This window comes from Fukomys damarensis, unplaced genomic scaffold (assembly GCF_012274545.1).
Source record: "Fukomys damarensis isolate Sample0158 unplaced genomic scaffold, DMR_v1.0_HiC HiC_scaffold_33, whole genome shotgun sequence".
NCBI lineage: Eukaryota > Metazoa > Chordata > Mammalia > Rodentia > Bathyergidae > Fukomys > Fukomys damarensis.
In genome coordinates this window covers 23,031,114-23,038,206 of record NW_022900945.1, presented here as the reverse complement: position 1 = coordinate 23,038,206, position 7,093 = coordinate 23,031,114, and positions in this window count along the sequence as shown.

Here is a 7,093-nt window from a genome sequence, read left to right as displayed (position 1 = left end):
AAGCCCTTCAGGCCTAAGAGAGTGCCTAGCAGCTCTGAGTGCACACAAGCCTCCAGAACTCTGCATACTTCGGGATAGGTTCAGTTTGACGTTGGAACTCAAACGCACTTTGCAGAGGGCTTCTGCGGTTTAAAGTACAGTTTTCCCCGGGAAACAGCTTCTCTCACCGCTTAGCCCTTTAAACCGAAAGCGGTCAGTTTTGTGAATGTGATGTGCTCCCCAGAGAAAGGTGCTGCAACTGTGTGAGTTTACCAGTGAAGTCCACCTCTTCTGTGGAGTACAACTGTCTTCCTTTTTTTTCTATATCTCTGCCTGGCAGAGATTGAAACAGTGTTGTGAGGCACTTGTACCAAAAAAACCCTTAAGGCCTAAGAGAGTGCCAAACAGCTCTGAGTGCGCACAAGCCTCCACAACTCTGTATACTTCGTGATAGGTTCAATTTGAGGTTAGAGCACAAAAGCACTTTTCACTGTCCTTCTGCGGTTGAAACTGCAGTTTTCCTTTCAAAACTGCTTCTTTCGCCACTTAGGCCTTCAAACCAAAGCGGTTAATTTCGTGAATGTGAAGAACTCCGCAGAGAATGTTGCTGCAACTGTATGAGTTTACCAGTGAAGTGCCCCTCTTATATGGTATACAATAGTATTCATTTTTCTTTATAGGTCTCTGCCCAGCAGAGATTGAAACACTGTTGTGAGGCACTTGTACCAGAAAAGTCCTTCAGGCCTAAGAGGTATGCCTAGCAGCTCTGAGTGCACACAAACCTCCACAACGCAGTATACTTCGTGATATGATCAGTTTGAGATTAGAACAGAAATGCACTTTGCACAGTGCTTCTGTGGTTTACACTGTGTTTTTCCCCTGGAAATTGCTTCTTTTTCTGCTTAGGCCTTTGAAACCAAATGGTTATTTTCCTAAATGTGAAGAACTCCACAGAGAAAGGTGCTGCAACTATCTGAGTTTAGCAGTGAAGTCCACAACTTATATGGACTATAACTGAATTCCTTTTTCTTTGTAGGTCTCTTCCCACTAGAGTTTGAAACACTGTTGTGAGGTGGTTGTGCCATAAAACCCCTTCAGGTCTAAGAGAGTGCCTAGCAGCTCTGAGTGCACGCAAGCCTTCACAATTCTTTACACTTGGTGATAGGTTCAGCTTGAGGTTAGAACACAAACACACTTTGCAGAGTGCTTCTTTGGTTTAAATTGCAACTTTCCCCAAGAAACTGATTCTTTTGCCACTTAGGGCTTTCAAACCAAAGCGGTTAGTTTCCTGAATGTGTGGAACTTCACACAGAAAGGTGCTGCAAAAGTGTGAGTTTAACAGTGAGGTCTACATCTTATATGAAGTATAATTTTATTCCTTTTTCTTTTTAGTTCTCTGCCCAGCAAAGAGTGAAACACTGTAGTGAGGGGTTTGTACAAGAAATGCCCTTCAGGCCTAAGAGAGTGCCTAGCACCTCTGAGTGCACAGAAGCCTGCACAACTCTGTATACTGGGTGATAGTTTCAGTTTGAGGTTACAACACAAACGCACTTTGTAGAGTGTTTCTGTGGTTTAAACTGCAGTTTTCCCAGGAAACTTTTTCTTTCACTGCTTAGGCCTTTCAAACCAAAGCGGTGAGTTTCCTGATTCTGACGAATGCCACAGAGAATGTTGATGTGACTGTATGAGTTTATCAGTGAAATCCACCTCTTATATGGAGTATAATAGTATTCATTTTTCTTTGTGGGTCTCTGCCCATCAGAGATTGAAACACTGTTGTGAGGCGCTTGTACCAGAAAAGTCCTTCAGGCCTAAGACAGTGCCTAGCAACTCTGAGTGCACACAAGCCTCCACAACTCAATATTCTTCGTGATATGAGCAGTTTGAGGTTAGAACACACCTGCACTTTGCAGAGTGCTTCTGCAATTTAAACTGCAGTTTTCTCCGGGAAAATGCTTCTTTTGCTGCTTAGGCTTTTCAAACCAAATGGTTAGTTTCCTGAATGTGAAGAACTCCACAGAGAAAGGTGCTGCAACTGTCTGAGTTTAGCAGTGAAGTCCACATCTTATATGGAGTATAATTGCATTCCTTTTTCTTTGTATGTCTGTGCCCTGCAGAGTTTGAAACACTGTTGTGAGGTGATTGTACTGGAAAAGACCTTCAGGTCTAAGAGATTGCCTAGCAGCTCTGAGTGCACGCAAGCCTCCCAAACTCTGTGTACTTGGTAACAGGTTCACTTTGAGGTTAGAACACAAACGCCCTTTGCAGAATGCTTCTGTGGTTTAAACTGCCGGTTTCCCCAGCAAACAGCTTCTTTCACTGCTTAGGCTTTTGAAACCAAAGAGGTTAGTTTCTTGAATGTGAAGAACTCCACCGAGAAAGGTGCTGGAATTCTGTGAGTTTACCAATGAATTCCACATCTTATATCGAGTACAACTGTATTCATTTTTGTTTGTACATGTCTGTCTGACAGAGATGGAAACACTGTATTGTGGCGCTTGTACCATAAAAACTCTTAAGTCCTAAGACAGTGCTTCTCAGCTGTATGTTCACACAAGCCTCCAGAACTCTGTATTGTTGGGGATAGGTTCAGTTTGAGGTTAGGACACAAACGCACTCGGCAGAGTGTTTCCATAGTTTAAACTGCAGTTTTCCCTGGGAAACAGCTTCTTTCACCACTTAGCCCTTTGAAAGCAAAGTGGTTAGTTTCCTGAATGTGAAGTACTCCACAGAGAAATGTGCTGCAACTCTGTGAGTTTCTCAGTGAATTCTGCATCTTATATGGAGTATAACTGTATTCCTTTTTCTTTGTTAGTCTTTGCCCAGCAGAGATTGAAACACTGTTGTGAGGCGCCTGTACCAGAGAAGCCCTTGAGGCCTAGGAGAGTGCCTACCATCTATGAGTGCGCACAAGCCTCCACAACTCTGTATACTTGTTGATAGGTTCACTTTGAGGTTATAACACAAACGCATTTTGCAGAGTGCTTCTGCAGTTAAAACTGCACTTTTCACCAGGAAACTGCTTCTTTCACCACTTAGTTAGCCCTTTGAAACCAAAGTGGTTAGTTTCCTGAATGTGAAGAACTCCACAGAGAAAGGTGCTGCAACTGTGTGAGTTTACCAGTGAAGTCCACATCTTATATGGAGCACAACTGTATTTCTTTTTGTTTGTACGTGTCTGCCTTGCAGAGCTTGAAGCACTGTTGTGAGGCACTTGTACCAGAAAAGCCCTTAAGGCTCAAGAGAGTGCCTAACAGCTCTCAGTGCCCAGAAGCCTCCGTAACTCTGTATACTTGGTGATAGCTTCAGTTTGAGGTTAGAACACAAATGCACTTCGTGGCATGCTCCTGCGGTTTAAACTGCAGTTTTCCCCAGGAAACTGCTTCTTTCACTGCTTATCCCTTTGAAACTGTGGCGGTGCAGCCTTCACAATACTAACATGCCTGAGTTTAGGAGTGAGGATTGAGAAAGGAAAGAACACTCAAGCCTGAATGGAGACCAAGAGAAGTCTGATTTATTTCACAGAAACAGCTTCTTTTAAAGGCTCCCATCAGCAGGAAGCTCTTAAGGGCACACCACAGCGGAAAACACCATGCAATCATTTTTATCTTAATGCAAAGACCGGATTTCCTGACTTTTACAGATAACATCACATCTTCAGCTAACCAGTTCCTGCTATGGCAGAGTCAAAGAACAAAACATGCTTAACAAACCGTTTCCTTGAAAAGTAACAAATGTTGCATAGATTGTGTTCATGCCTTAATTGTACAGGAAGAAGTTATTTTCCAAATGTCAAACTCCATTGTGCAATGACTGGGCCCCCACATATCCCCCTTTTTATTATATTTAGAGCAGGAACTTTCCCAGCTCAGCAGAAAGACTGTGCCTGTCTTAGGTGAGAAATGTCCAGAGAAATCCCTTACCCATCATCAAGCCATGAGAATTTTGATACTCATGCTCTGTCTTAGGTTGGATATTTCTCTGCACTTGTCTTACCCGTCTTTGACTACCAGCCTCTGCAGGGGTTAGACCGTAGGTATGGGAGGCTTAATGTGCAATTGTAAGCCACGAATCTTTCCTGCCATGTTCATCAAAGATGAACTCAACATGCACACTAACATGGGTAATGGAACACATCCTAGACATACTCTTATCCCAATTGCAATAACAGGACCTAACAATAGGGTAACTGATTCCATGGAGGGTAAGACCTCTTTGATTGATAAGACAATGAGCAGCTTGTGCCACATCAAACTTTAAGGAAAGGGCATTCTGTAGATCCAAAATATCTTGATGTAACTATAAAATCTAGGGAGGTATTTTGATTATACCAAATACCTTTTAAATGCCTTTGTATTTTATTTCAATCATACATGGAATCATTATATAGCTTATTGGTTACACAAATCCATTGATAACCAGGGTGACACATCAATCAAGAACAAACTTTCAGCCCCCGTTATTTCTTATACCATAAGAGTAACTTCATCATATAATACATTTATCTTTTGTTCTAATCTTTCATCGAAATCTACTTGAATAGTTACAGTATGAGTCACATTTTTAGCTAAAACATTAACATATTAAGCATCCTGAATTTCTTGTGCCAAAGCAACTGTAGCACTTATGGCTGTAGCTATTACAGTAATAAGGGCTACAATCCCCACAATAACCAATCTCATCACTCTCTTTTTGTCTACTTAATGCTTTCTAAACTACCATTAACATTCATAATCCTTGATCTACATACCAGGTTTCATTAAGTTGAACAGGTATCATAACAAAGAGAGGTTGTCTCAAAACCATCACAGAATGAAAGGAAGTCATCATTTTTGAGAATATACAATTGGTCAATTTACAATTAAAACAGCTGTTGTTATATTCATTATCAGTTTCATAAGCAGTCTCTATGTTTCTTACCAAGAACATATAAGGAGCATTAACACAAGACCTTATCTTTTTCTTTTGTTCTTTGACTTGAGATAACACAGTATTTATGGTATTTCACATATTAAAGGTCCCTATGTTAAAAACATTGAAACTAAGGCTAGTAACTTTGACATCTGACCATAAACATATTTCTCCAAATACAGCAACAAGTTTCCAAATGTTGGTTTGAGGAAAATCTGAATTTGTCCACCAAAGTCCTGCAGATAAGCTTAAGTCCAAGTGATTAGTCCAAAAACTTTTGAGATGTGTCATTAAATGGTCTTTCTTGAGGTATAGTAACATAACACCTCTTCCATAAAATAGTAGTACTGCTTATTTTTGTTTCTTCTTCACATAAAGGTAATGATTGTGGAGGTTACTGTCCCATGATACTGGATGTAGATTTGTCAGGATGATCCACATGATGAACCAATCTCTCCAGCAGCCATCGTGCTCCATCATGTTCTTGTGAGAAAATACAAACATATCCTCAGCCCCATATTAAAATGTAGTCGGGTTCATACCATTGACCAGTTAAGGGATCTCTCCATTTTATCAAGGTATATGAAGAACCTTGTGGATGCCAGAATCTTTCTGCTGCTGAATGGCCATGCTTATAAATTTGTAAAAAATTTAAAATATAGGTAGCATGATTTAAATCATTTCTGGGTGAAGAGGGGTACAATTCCCCCTTTTTTATTTTTTGTAGTTGCACCTTTAATAGTGGGGAACAGGGGAGAATACCTGGATCAAAAGGTTATTGTCATAAACAGTATGTTGGAAAACCTGCATAATCAAACAAAATGAATACATTTTGTATACCAGAAAAGTAGCAGTAATAATTATTACACTTATATGAAATCTTATGTCCTGTAATGTAGCTTTGTATCAGTAGGATCTTTCCTTTTTTTCAGAAAATATTATATTTTGAAGATAACCATAATAAACATGTTACAGTAACATATTTAGAATATGTTTGATGATAACCAATGTAAATATTTTTAACAACATATTTATCAAGGCATATCTTTTTATAAGGCTATGCAAATTATTTGGGCTCCCACTAGAGAACAAAGATCAGAATGAATTTTCTGAGCAGCTGCTTATTTACCAACAGAAGTGTACTTGTATTTAACGTCATTTTGATCAAAAACATAACTGGACAAACACTTTTGAACATTTAGACAGACAAACATATAAGACAATTTAAACTAGAGTGCACTCAGATGGTTTTTGGCCAATTGAATTATAAAATCTTTTAGTTACTACTAGTCAAAATTTTTGCAGATCAAAATTAGCAGAGATCTCTTGTAGAATTAGGGTTAAAGAAATGAAAACTCTTCTTAACTGTAAAGGTAAACCTTTTATAACAGACTTGAAACAAATAAGCAAACATGTTATAAATAAATCACTTCCATGAACATTCTCTACATACTTAAGTAAAGACAAGATGAACATACAAAAACCTTTCATGTTAAAAGTACAACTCTTACTTATACCTTTCCTAATATTTTTTACAACTCTTACTTATACCTTTCCTAATATTTTTTTATCTCATTTACTATTAACCTTCTATAACAAACTTCAGCTTAAAGAGTCTCTTTTCTGCTTTTAGATTGTTATATCTTAAAATTTGGCTGGCTGCCAATAGAACAGTATTAACCTAAAAGATCAAGTTAACTCTATAATCACAGTGTAAGAATTTGCAATGCACAAGAAGTTTTACCAGAACTAAATAGTTTTCACTAGCAGCTGACTGTCGCAGAGCAGAAGTGTGAGCAACTCCTAGGCTGGAGCAAAAGAGGTCAAACAATGTAAGACAAAGACTCATGAAAACCAAACTGAAAGAAGAACAGGGACTCTGTCAGGGAATCTCCTTAATCTCCTCTTCCAAAACCAGAAGAACACTCTCGACCAGAGGGTCTTGAGGAGGGGAAAAAAATCAACCTCCCTCCCCACAAACAGAGAGACAGAGTTCCTACCAGAAGGGCAAAGAAACTCTCCAGCCCCTGTGGTGGGGAGTCCACTAGCACGTCTGCCTGGACCTCCCACCCTGCCCCCAAAATGATCCGGATCACAAATTACCAATTCAGACATTAACAGGAAAAGAAAGACACAGAAACAAAGAAAAGGAAACCAAGGACCAACCATTTCTACAAATTCTAAACAATTACACAATTGCTGG